Source organism: Marmota marmota, unplaced genomic scaffold, assembly GCF_001458135.2.
Source record: "Marmota marmota marmota unplaced genomic scaffold, marMar, whole genome shotgun sequence".
Taxonomy (NCBI): domain Eukaryota; kingdom Metazoa; phylum Chordata; class Mammalia; order Rodentia; family Sciuridae; genus Marmota; species Marmota marmota.
Window position 1 is genome coordinate 6379208 of NW_025999999.1, and position 12335 is coordinate 6391542.

Sequence of the window (12335 nt, forward strand, 5' to 3'; positions counted from 1 at the left end):
TTAGCCCTAGAAGGTGGAAAAGGGGGCGTGAGGGGGCTCTAGGAATGGCGCTTGGGGGCGTCAAGTCTTCCAAGACTGGGATCCAAGGCATGCAGCCCCAGCGGCCTGCGCCAACCAAGCCCGACTCTAGGATGCGCTTCCTCTACCTGGACTGCCTAGTTCCCCAGGGCCCAGGCACCTCCTGCTACGTGACTCGACTCGGCCCCGCCTTGCCCCTACCTCAGCGTCACTTCCATCTCACATCCTCCCAATTTCCCCTCCTGAGGTTCCTTTGCCCATCCCTCAACGCCCTGAGGTCCCTGGTCCCTAACTTGCCGCCCCGTGGGACGCTCTCCCCGACCCGCCGCGGGACCAGTTTCCGTCGGCAGCGGGCACTGGTCTTCCCGAGCAGTCTCTTGGTGCCCCCCCGACCCCGACACAGACTCCCAATCTGCCAGCGGCAGGAGCCGGTTCTGAGCTGAAGTCCGAGCTGCCGCGGAGTGCAAGTGGGGGCTGCCTACTCCCCACCCCGCCCCTAGCCTCCTTTCCCACAAGAACTGAACAGAACCGCAAAAAGTCTACAATTATTTAATATGATCTTTGCAAAAAGGAACAAAACAAAAATACCAACAGGCTGCTGCTTTGTAGAAAGATGGTGTGTGTCGCGTGAAGGCGAACCCCGGTGTATATAACCCCTCCCCCTCCGTCCCGCCCCGTAGAGTTCCTGTCGCCCGCCCTGCCTGTAGATACGCCCCGCTGTCTGTGCTGTGAGAGTCGCAGCTCGCTGGGGGGAGGGGGGACACAGCTACACGCCCACTAAAGCACAGCACGTCCGGGAAGGGGGGCATTTTTATGTTACAAAAAAATTACGAAAGAAAAGAAATCTCTATGCAAAATGACGAACATGGTCCCGTGGACTCCTCTCGCCTGTTTTGTTGGCTATTTCTCTGTAATTCCGTGTTTTCGCTTTCAACCCCAGTGCATCTCTCCCGTCTCTTCACCACCTTCCTCTCTCTGCTTTTCTCCCCTTGTCTCTGTCTCTGTCCGTCCTTGCCTCGCTTGTCTCCGTCTCTGCCCCTCCCTGGACTCTCTCCCCAGCCCAGCCCCGGCCGTCCTGCCCTCGCAGGCTAGATCAGAGGTGGCAGCCCCAGTCCCCCCGCTGGCCCCTTGCGGCTGGGCCGGGCCGGACTGAGCCGCCCCGCCCCGCCCTGTAGTGCTCTCTCAGTAGCGGCGTTGCGCCCTGCATGTCTCCTCACCCGTGGATCGTGACAACTCGAAATAACAGAAACAAAAGTCAATAAAAGTGAAAATAAATAAATAAATAAAAATCCTTGAACAAATCCGAAAAGGCTTGGAGTCCTCGCCCAGATCTCTCTCCCCTTCGAGCCTTTCTATTTGAAAGGGAAAGCGAGAAAAGAAAATAATTTAAGGGAATTGCCGGCGCCCAGCCAGGCTCCTGTGGCCCGAGAAGGACGGTGAGGGCGCCCAGGTCCCAACTCCGAGGTCCAGCCCATCCCAGTCCTTGTGAGGCTGGCCGGGCAGAAGCTCCCGGGACTTAGGACCAGGCTTAATCTTTGAAAGGTCCCCCGAAGTTCTGGTCTCCTTGGCCACTTTCAATGCGTCGGTTCGTTTTGATTCTTTTTTTTTTTCTTTTTTCCCCTTTACTTTCTTTTTTCTTTTTCTTTCTTTCTTTTCTCTCTTTTTTTGTGCACATGAGAAATAAATTAATAATAATAATAATAATAATAAAATTTTGTATGTCATTCCCCATGGCTCCAGGTTTGTCTCTCCCTGTCTCTGGGACCAGCCTCCCCTCGCACAGGTTGATCCCCAATAATCCTCTCAATGATCCCCGCAACTCCTCTCTAACTGTGACTCCAACCAAACTATTGGCTCCTCTAGGCGACAGCTGAGAGCAGGCCGGCCAAGACAAGCCTGCCCCTCAGCATCTGCACTCCTCCACCCACCCAGGCCCTCAGGTCAAGGAGTGTTTCCGAAACTTCAGAGACAACTTGGAAGTTGTGCATCTGTCCCCGCATCCGGAACTAGGGTGCAGGATCTCCGCAAGCTACATCTGAGGCCCTCAAAACGTGGGCGGGGGTAGTCTTGGGTGCTGTGTGTCTCCTCCCTCCGCTCCTCAGCCGGCGCAATTGCTGCCGCGCAGCCGCAATTCTATCCTGGTAGTCTGCGTGGAGACCGTGGAGACCGCGGAGACCCGGTTCTCCTGCTTCTCTCTGCATTCACTTCTACACCAGGAGAGCGCCAGCCGGGCGGAGAACCCAGGAGCCTGCTAACGGACCTCGCGCGACCCCAGTGTCTTGCCGAGTCTCAGGCCCTGGCAAGCAACCGCTAGGAGTGGTGGCCCTGTGTTGAGGTCTGGGAGCAAGTACAGACGCCTGTGTCGGGTGGGAGGGTGGTGGTAGGTGATGGGTGGATGTCTTCCTGCATGTGAATAGATTTTTGTTTGTCTCTGTGAACCTATTCGTCCCTGGGGTGGATCTGGGGTTGTGGTAGGAGGAGACTGTCTTTTTAGACACCTTGTTCTTGTGCCAGATGACAGTGAAGGATCTGTATGTCTGTCCTTGTGTCTATTCCTGTTTGGGAAAAGGATGTCACGATTGTCCAAGATTGTCCTGCTGCAACAAAGATTTCTTAGAGGCCCTTCAGCAACCTCTCAGATCTATCCTCTCCCATTCTTGCCAACACAGAGACCCCAGCTTTCACCTGCTCTCCACACTGGGAGACTTTCCTTCTCCACCCCAAGAAATCTCCCCAGCAGTTTCCCTCTCAGTCTCCTTCCACTTGAAACATTCTTGAAACTCTGAGCTGCCAGGTTAAAGGGCTGTAAGCTGGGCCTCTGCTGGACAGGTTCAGGAGTGACCTTCCTTCTTGCCTGGGGCAGTGACCCCCAGATGCCTCCTCCCACCAAGATGCAGAAGCCTTGTTTTGCCCAAACTTACCCATGTCACCTCAGGGTTATGCAGAACAAATTAGCAGAAACTCAACCTCTTCCTTCTCCCTCCTCATTTGTGACTCCTCTTTATTCTCCCTCAGCAAATGGCAGCCCCACCTTCCACCCTCTTTACCAAAGAGGGGTCTTATATCTGCAATAGAATTCTGTTCATCTCTTTCCAATATATATTTACTCATTCACACATTCCATAAATGTACTAGACTAACACATTAGGAATTTTGTAAAATATAAAAATAGAAAAAGAATAAAATAGAAATAGAGGTTCTAGGGGCTGGGGTGGTGGCTCAGTGGTAGAGTGCTCACCTAGCATGCATGAAGCACTGGGTTCGATCCTTGGCACCACATAAATCTAATGTATCCACCTAAAACTAAAGATACATAAATAAATATTTTTAAAAAGAAATAGAGGTTCTAATATGTTTTCCTCACACCCAGTTGGATTATCTTGCATCCCTGAAAGGTATGCACTCCACTTTGGAGAACCTCCTCAGAACTCAGCTCACAAAATCCCAGCATGACTCCCATTGCTTGGTATGCATCAAGAGAATTCCTAGAAGTTCCAGGGCACTGGGTTAGGCCAGAGTAGCCCATTGAACACCACCTTCATGATATGTAGCAGGCATCTGGTCTCCAGCACCTGGCTTTGCCTCCAGGTCTCCCCAGACAGGTAGCTCTGCCCTGCCCAATCCAGCAAACTGGGACCCAAATGTACTTTTGTGGGTCCCCTGGGAACCTCTTCTTCTGTGTCATTTCTGGTCTCCCTCCTACCAAAATAGACAGTGAGGGTCACACTATTTACAGTAGTTGGTCTGCAAAGAAGTCTTTGTGCTGTGTCTCTCCTGGGGTGATGATTTTATCTTGAAATTAGTCCTAGGGCCCCAAAACATACTCTGGAGTCCTTGACAGTTGCCTATTCTACCTGCAGCCTCTTTACTCATCTTGAACACCATCAAGGCCTGTTCTCCAACTTTGATTTGCTTTTCCCGTAGTTCATTTTGATTCTGCTAACCCTGTCTCCACTTTACCCCTGCAGAGTTCCTGGTGTAGGTACACTAAGTATGACAGAAGAAAATATGTGTCCCATCTTGAGGGAACAGCAGGATCAAAGACACGAAGGCCTAGAGATGTACCAGATAAAATGTAGTTGGAATCTCAGGTGCCTGGGGAAAGATGGGAGGGGGTGAGTGGCAGGTGAAGGTTAAAAGTAGTTGGTAGCCAGGACATTGTGGTGAGAATGTCAGGATGGCACCTATCACTCATCTGGCTCTTTTAAGGAAGCTTCTCTACCATAGTCATCTCATATTTGTATGAGTGATTCTGTTACTGGTACAGAATTGGACTTGTGCACAAATTCATACTGACCCAATCCATTTTCTCAGAAAGCAGAACTAGGAAGTATGGAGAGAGTGAGGCCATTCACCAGGAGAGGCAAAGCCCCAGGGAGGCCCTGGGTAGCCTCCTAGTTTTCTTCATGTCTGTAAAGGATAGCTCCATTCTACCAGATGCTCAAACCCCAAACCCACATTTTCCTAGACTTCTTGTTTTTTGCATCCCACTTCTGATTCATCAGTTCTACAAACAGTTCTTTAAACTAGATCCAGAATAGGACCATTTCCAACTCCCTGCAACTGTACTATCCCTGTCCAAGCCTCACCGCCCCCAAAAAATGTTGATTGTTCTTGCTTCAATCCTAACTCAATCTTCTCTTCCTTTCAGCAGCCAGAGTGACCCTCCAAAAAATACAGCAGATCATGCCCCTCTTCTGCTCAGAACTCTCAGGTGGTTTCCCATCTCCTTCAAATTCAAGGTCAAATCCTGAGTTAGATCTACCAGGTTCTACATGTTCTGCTATTCTCCCATACTCCTACCCTGTGGTACTCCTGCCCATCTCTCATTACCTCTCTCAGCTCACTGTTCTCTGAGCCTTCTGGCCTCTGGGCTGTTCTGTAGTCACACCAAGCTTGTACTTTTTGAAGATATTTACACTCAGTGTGACTTTTTGCCTAACAAACTCTTCCACTGGGCATCACTATGACTTGCTCCTTCACTTCCTTAAGGTCTCCATTCTAATATTACCTATCAGAGAGGTCTTCCCTGACCACCACAATCCCCTACCATGCTCCACTGCCTTCCCCTGCTTCTCCGTACTGTCTACCAGCACCTTGCAGATTGCTTGTTTCATTTGTTTATCTCCCATCCCCACCCATTAGAGTGTGACTTCCATGAGGGGAGATTTTTATTTGTTCTGTAACTGCTATATGTTCCAGTGCCTGTCACATGCTTGGCACACAGTTAACAGTTCAGCAGATGTACAACAGGCAAATAACCAAATGGGACGGTGAGGGAGAAGAAACCAGGAGCCCTCAATCATTGGGACAGGGTGATCCACAGAGGGAGTAACTGAGTCACTATAAGGAGCTTTCAGAGGGCAGATGCTCTTCCTGCTCCTCCTGCAGCCCAGTGGTTTGAGATTTGTGAGCACCAAACTCCTTGAATAACTCCAATCATTATCTGAATGACTCTCTATTCCTTATAACCCAAAGCAGCAGTCGTAGTTCCCATGTGGGGACATCAGGGGTGCACCCTTCCTTACATTGGGAAAGTGCCCCTCCACCATCCTACATAGTTCTTGGGGGATTGTTAATCCTCATCAGCTTCTGACCATACTTGTGGGTCCCTGACCCTTATCTGACCAACTAGGACCCCAACCCCCTGGCTATAGCCTATAGATGTCAAGTTAAAAACAATGGGAGTTCTCTCAGAAGGGTAGTTATTGGGTACTAGATTCATTTGGTCTGAGAGCTGCAATGATGGTCTAAGAGCTCCCCTCCACTAGGTGAAGAGCACCTGCCAGCCATGGAGTCACACTCAGAGTCAAGCAGAGACAAGCCGAGCTGAGAGAAGAGAAAGAGCTCTGGTGGTATCATTAGAGCCTCTGGAGCCAGATAGGTCTGAAGCAAGACCTACTTTTGAATTTTCTGGGGTTAGAAACCAATATTTCCTCTCTTTTTTGGCTTAAGCAAATGTGTTGGATATCTGCAATCAAAAAAGTTCTGACCTAAAGAGTTCTGAGAGCATGAATGCCCTGTTAAATAAAGGCTTTGGGGAGACACACACACACACACACACACACAGACACTTCCCCCTACAGGTATGAGAGTTATGGAGATTTTTTGAGCAAGAGAAAATGGTTTAATAAGTCTGCATTTTTAGAAGAGTGCTCTGTCCCTAATGTGAGAAGTGGGATACAAGGAGAGACTGTGGGCGCAGGGAAGCCCATGGAGACCACCTCTGTGGTACATCCAGGAGATGATGGAAACCTAAAGAATGATTAAATTAGCTCTGGAAGGAAGCAGACATGAAAATATTACAAGATTATATTTTTAAGTAAAAAAAAAGTGCAGAATAGAGGACACATTGTATAAGAAAGAGAGAAAGTAATAAATTTTTTCCCACCTTTAAGTTTAAAAAAAAGTAAAGAGATAACCAGGCCTTTGACACACAGAAGGATAATTGTTTCATGAATAAATAAAATTGAACTTTTTGTTTTTGTTGTTGATGATGATGATGTTGTTCTATGACTGAGGGAAAGGCCACTGGATGTGCTGCATAGGAGGCACCTAATGACCTCTAAGAACTGTGCTTTCTGAGGTGCAGGGAGAGCTGTGGGAGATGGGGTGGGAGATGGGGCGTGAGGCTAAAACCTGAGGAAATAGAAGGAGAGTGTAAACAATTCTTCTGAAAGGGAGAGGACATAAGACAGTGTGTCAGTGAGCTGGTGAGCTCCAGGGCAAGTTCTTTTAGGCTAAGGACTATGTGGGCTAGCCAATGGCAGAGGGGCGGAGGGAGAGGAGGACTAGGGTTGCTGTTGAGAGTGAGTGTGAGGGACATGTGGAATGAGGCCTGAAAGAAGGGTAAAAACATAAGGTTGAGGAGTGGGGAGGAACCAGAGAATCCTGCTAAGAAGATGAGGGTCATGAGGTCGTGGGATCCACTAGGGATTGCAGGAGACAAGGGTCTTATCTGCTGAGAGGAGGGGAGCAGGGCTGGATGCATATCTTGGGGAGGATAGCAAACTTTGGAGGATCTCTTCTGGGGATTTTTAAGAAGTCTGTGGAGACAGGTGTGTTGCTGGCCAGCAGCAGGGGACACACCTGCTGGTGGTAGAATCTTGGCTCCCCTTGTCCTGGATCTACCCTTCACAACACAGCACCCAAGCCTCTCAAGATTATGCTACCCTGCCCTGCACCTGACTCACATCCCCTTCCTCCATGAAACCTCCCCAGTTGACTGTACTCCACAGCACCTTGGGCCCATCCTCACAACCTGATCATTGTGACTGTCCATCTGCAAGTACCCAAGCTCAGCCTCAGCTACCTGTGTGGAGGAGCCACACATCCCCATGGAAAAATTCCAGTCCCTACATGCAATATAGAGGCAGAACAAAGAGCATGTATACATGGAGGCAGCTCCAAGCCTAGGGCTGAAGGTACTCACAAGGTCACATGATACTGTCAACAAGCTCCTCCCTCTAAGCCTTAGTTTCTTCATATGTAAAAGCAAATGGCCTCTAGGGCTCCTTCCTGCTTGGACATTCTAGACCTCCATAGTTGTACACTGTAAGTGCTCAGGCAAGCTCCATGGCCAGGAGAAATTCAGGAAAGTTATAGCTATGGAAGGTGGAGTGAGTCCATGGAGAGGGGGAAGGGGATGGGGGGCTTTTTAATGCTAGAGAAGGAGGACTCATGGGTTTGTTTCTTTATTGTCATTCTCCATCTTGAAGTTAGTACTGTGTTCTCCTCTTTCCTCCCGGTGTCTGTCTAAAGATCTCTGGGGTGGGGAATGTAAGCATTGAGGCAAATGAATGGTGATCTGAGTGGGCCTTTGAGGGTGCAGGATAGGGCACCAAAGGAGGCAAACAAAGGAAGCAGCTATTTGGGAACAACTACATTTCTAGCTTTCTCCCCATGCCCCCGCCTGCCCAAACCATTCCAATACCCTAATTAGCCAGTCCCTTAGGCCCCTGTTAGCTAGGCCGGCTGAGCGCCCAACTCCCTGGGGAACAGCCCCCTTACCCCCCAGACTAATCAGTCCTTTGCTCCTTGAGTGCATGAGTGGGTTCAGAACACACACACATTTCTCTCTCTCTCTCTCTCTCTCTCTCTCTCTCTCTCTCTCTCTCTCTCTCTCTCTCTCCCAGAGCCCTGGGCCCATTATAGCCTTCAGAGGGTTAATGTAGGGTTGGTGCTGAGTTTCCTCAATGAAGATGCCCCCATTTGTGATGACTGAAGAGTTGAGGAGAGACCAAAGTTTAGAGGGTCCTCTCCAAACTAAGGTTTTCTCTCCAACTTGTGGGAATCAGAATGTGTAGCAAAGGATAAAGTCATGACTGGGGTACTCTATGGTACCCCAAGCCCTTGGGCTTGTGCTTCTCAGCCCTCTATGTATGGTCAATATTCACCCCACCCACACCCCCTCCCCTGTATCCCATCCCCTCCCAGGTCTATCTCCCCACCCCCTCTACCCCCCGACACCCGCACTGTCAGCCCAAACACATGATAAATTGCCCTGTCAACAGAATTCATTCAGGGACCAATTAATTCCACAGAAATGAACCAGGAGCCATCAGTTGCTGAAAAACTCAGAGTGCAGGGAGCAGAGGGAGGGGGTGCAAGCGGAGGGTGGGCGGTAGGGGAGGGGACGGGGAGGCTGGGGAAGTTAGTCTGACAGAAATTGGTCATTTAATGCTTAAGTGCACGCTAGACAGCCCTGTCATCGCCCGCGGCCCCCGCGCGGGATTAATTATCAGAGGAGGAGAGGGCAGCCCAGCCTAGCCCAGCCGTCTGTCACCAATGAAGGCTGGAGTCACCCAGGCCTTGGGCCACCCTGGGTCCACTTCCAAGCCTGCAGGCCTCCTGCTTCCCCAACTTCCAGGTCTTCCCATTTCCCTGTTCAAGGCCAATCGCACTTAGACGTGGCCTTGCCACCAACTAGCCTACCAGGAAAGCTTCCTCAACCCCTTGACCACATCAGGTACCATAACTCCTTGTATGCCCCTATGATTATCCACAACCTTATAGAACCCAAGGCACAATTGTTCCTTCCATTGATCCTGTCTGAGGGAATTGTACCATTATGTGTTCAACTGCTCAAGCCAGAATTCTTCCAGTCACTCTGACTCCTCCCACTCACTCATCCCTCTCAATCCAAATCTTGACAGTTTAGGCTCCCAGAAATATATCAAGTCTGGTCAAGTGTGTGTGTTGGGGGATGGCAGACAAGATGGTATTTGCATTTTCAAGGATAATACTTGGGACAATCAATAGCCTAAAGTCAAGAGAGTAGGCAGAACTGATCATGGCTCAGCCTTGAATGGGGGCAGAAAGCTAGAAGCAAGTGGATGAGATCTGATATATTTCTGGGAGGTTGTACTCTCAAGATTTGAATCCTGATTGGATGAGAGGGATGAGTGAGAGGGAGGAGTCAGAATGACTGGCAGAATTCTGGCTTAACATTCTGGTGGTCTACCATGAACTATCAAAGCCCAAACACTTCATTGACTTTCAATCCATAAGCTCTAGTCTCAGCCACCAGCCAGCCTCTCCCCAAGTATACTTCCTCTGTACTCTCTGCTCCAGCCCCACTGACCTTGCCTTCTGGTCTTTTACACCCTCTTCTCCACATGAAATACTTCTTCCACCCTGCAACATCCACCATTCACTTAATTAACTCCTATTCATCCTTCCAATCTCAGATTAAATGCCACTCCTTCCAGGAAGCCTTTCTGTTTTAACCCTCAGTATGCTTTTATAGCTCCCTAAATCTTCCCACTCATCAACATGTCACCTGGGTGTTTGTATTGTCTCTCCAACAAAATATTAAATTCCATGAGAATAGAACCCATGTCTTTATTCTCAGAACCTGTCACTTAACAGACACAAGAAAATATTTGTTGAATGAATAAATGGATGAGTAAATGCCTAGTTCTGCCTTGGCTCTTCCCTAAGCCTGACTTGGGGGCTGTGGTCCCCAGAATCAGAACCCTCCTAGCAGCTCAAGACAGACTGGAGAGGCTGGAGAGATAAGAAACACTCAGAGAATATTCAGTCAATTTATGAGCCCATCAAACTGATCCAAACCAGCTGGGCTGGGTGGGTTCAGATGACAGAGAGATTGTTGAGAGCTGGAGATTACATTGTCAAAGAGGCTACATTGTCCTCCATTGGGATGACTTCCTAGAAGAGTAAAACCCAGGGTCTAGAAAAAGCAACCTCTACTCGGAGCCATGTGCTGGTTGAAGTTCAGGGGTTTGGGAGTGGGAGATACATGGTTGAAAGGGAACTTTCCAAAACTGGTTAAGGCATATTTACTGGAGGTTGAGCTCACAAGACTCGGATACTGACTGCATGAGAGGAATGAGGGAGAGGGAGACCAACTTGTATAGGGCATTGAAGACCAGGTCGAGTTTGGCCTTTTTTCCTGTCACTATGGAGTTCTTGGGCTGCTTCTAAGGATGACAAGATCAAAGTGTTATACATTTTTTTAATTTGCAAACACCTGTATTTTTATTTTTATATTGAATCTTCTATAATATTTATTTGCTCATTTTAGATACACATGACAATAGAGTATATTTTGACATATTATACATACAGGGAGTGTAACTTATTCTAATAAGGATTCCATTCTTGCAATTGTACATGATGAGGAGTTTCACTGGTCATGTATTCACATATGGACATAGGAAATAATGTCCCAATCATTCTACTATCTTTCCTATTCCCATGCCCCCCTTCCCTTCTTTCCCTTTGTCTACTCCAATGAACTTCTATTCTTCCACAATCCCCTTATTGTGTGTCAGCATCCACATATCAGAAAGAACATTCAGACTTTGTTTTTTGGGGATTGAGTTATTTCACTTAGCATGATAGTCTTGAGTTCCATCCATTTACTGGAAAATGCCATAATTTTATTCTTCTTTATGGTTGGTAATATTTCATTGTGTATATATACCATACTTTCTTAATCCATTCATCTGTTGAAGGGTACCTAGCTTGGTTTCATAGCTTAACTATTGTGATTGAGCTGTTATAAACATTGATGTGGCCATGTCACTATAGCATGCTGATTTTAAGTCCTCTGAGTGTATACTGAGGAGCAGGATCTGGGTCAAATGGTAGTTTCATTACAAGTTTCCTGGAATTTCCACACTACTTTCCATAGTGGTTGCACCAATTTGCATTCCCACCAGCAACATATGAGTGAACCTTTTCCCCACATCCACATCAACATTTATTGTTACTTGTATTCTTGACAATTGCCATTCTGACTGGAGTGAGATGGAATCTCAGTATAGTTTTAATTTGCATTTCTCTAATTACTAGAGATGTTGAACATTTTTTCATATATTTGTTGGCCATTCAACGTGTTATTTGAAAAGTTAATTCTGGCTGATAGACAGGATGGTTAAGGGAAAGTTGAGACAGGAGATTACTAGGAGGCTGGTACAATTGTGAGAAAGGAGGATGGAGAGATGAGGATGAAAGCAAGAGAGGACAAGAGAAAGACATTGAATTTGACCTATGGAAGGAAGGTCTGTGATGAAGAAATATCACTTTAGGGACAGAGGGGGGTTTCAGTAAACTAGATGAGCTCCATCTCCAAGTATCTGGGCCAAGGAGGCCTAGTTATAGCCTCTCTGAGATAGCACATCTTCTTGGCTACCAATTGAATATGAAGGTGCAAAAGAGAGGGCCAAGATGACTGCCTCCAAGATTTGTATTCCAAGGGGCTATGTGGCTGGTGGAGCCATCAGCAGAGGTGAGAGAGGCTGACTTGGAACTAGAAACAATGAGCATGACTTTGTATATTGAGTAGACATTCTGGGCATGATGTCCCATAGATAGAATTATAAGAAAGTGTCTCAAAGCAGTGAATGATCTTGAGAATTTCCCAGAATTGGTAGGTTTACCCTTCTGCCCCATCTCCTAGCCTCTAAATTTTCATTTCAGTTAGATGAGGCCTTGTAATTCCATGACAAAGTATCAGTATAATAGTAAAGTAAAAGAATCCTATAATAATATAATACAGTAAATGTATTACCATAATGTGTATTACCTTAAAGATAAAAGTGATGGTATAGTGTTGTAATGATGTAATCCAGAAACAAGAAAATCATATGATAATCTACTAATATCAATTAGGAAGTAACAAGTCAGTGCACCGTGGGTTAATGGTACAGGGCAGTATATAATCACGACACTGTAGGGCTGAAATGAGTCTGAGAAGGCAAAGAACCCAGCAACAAAATGACAAACTGACAGTGTAATCATGTTCACTCAGTAATGATGTACCTATATAATGATGCAATGACAAACGTAGT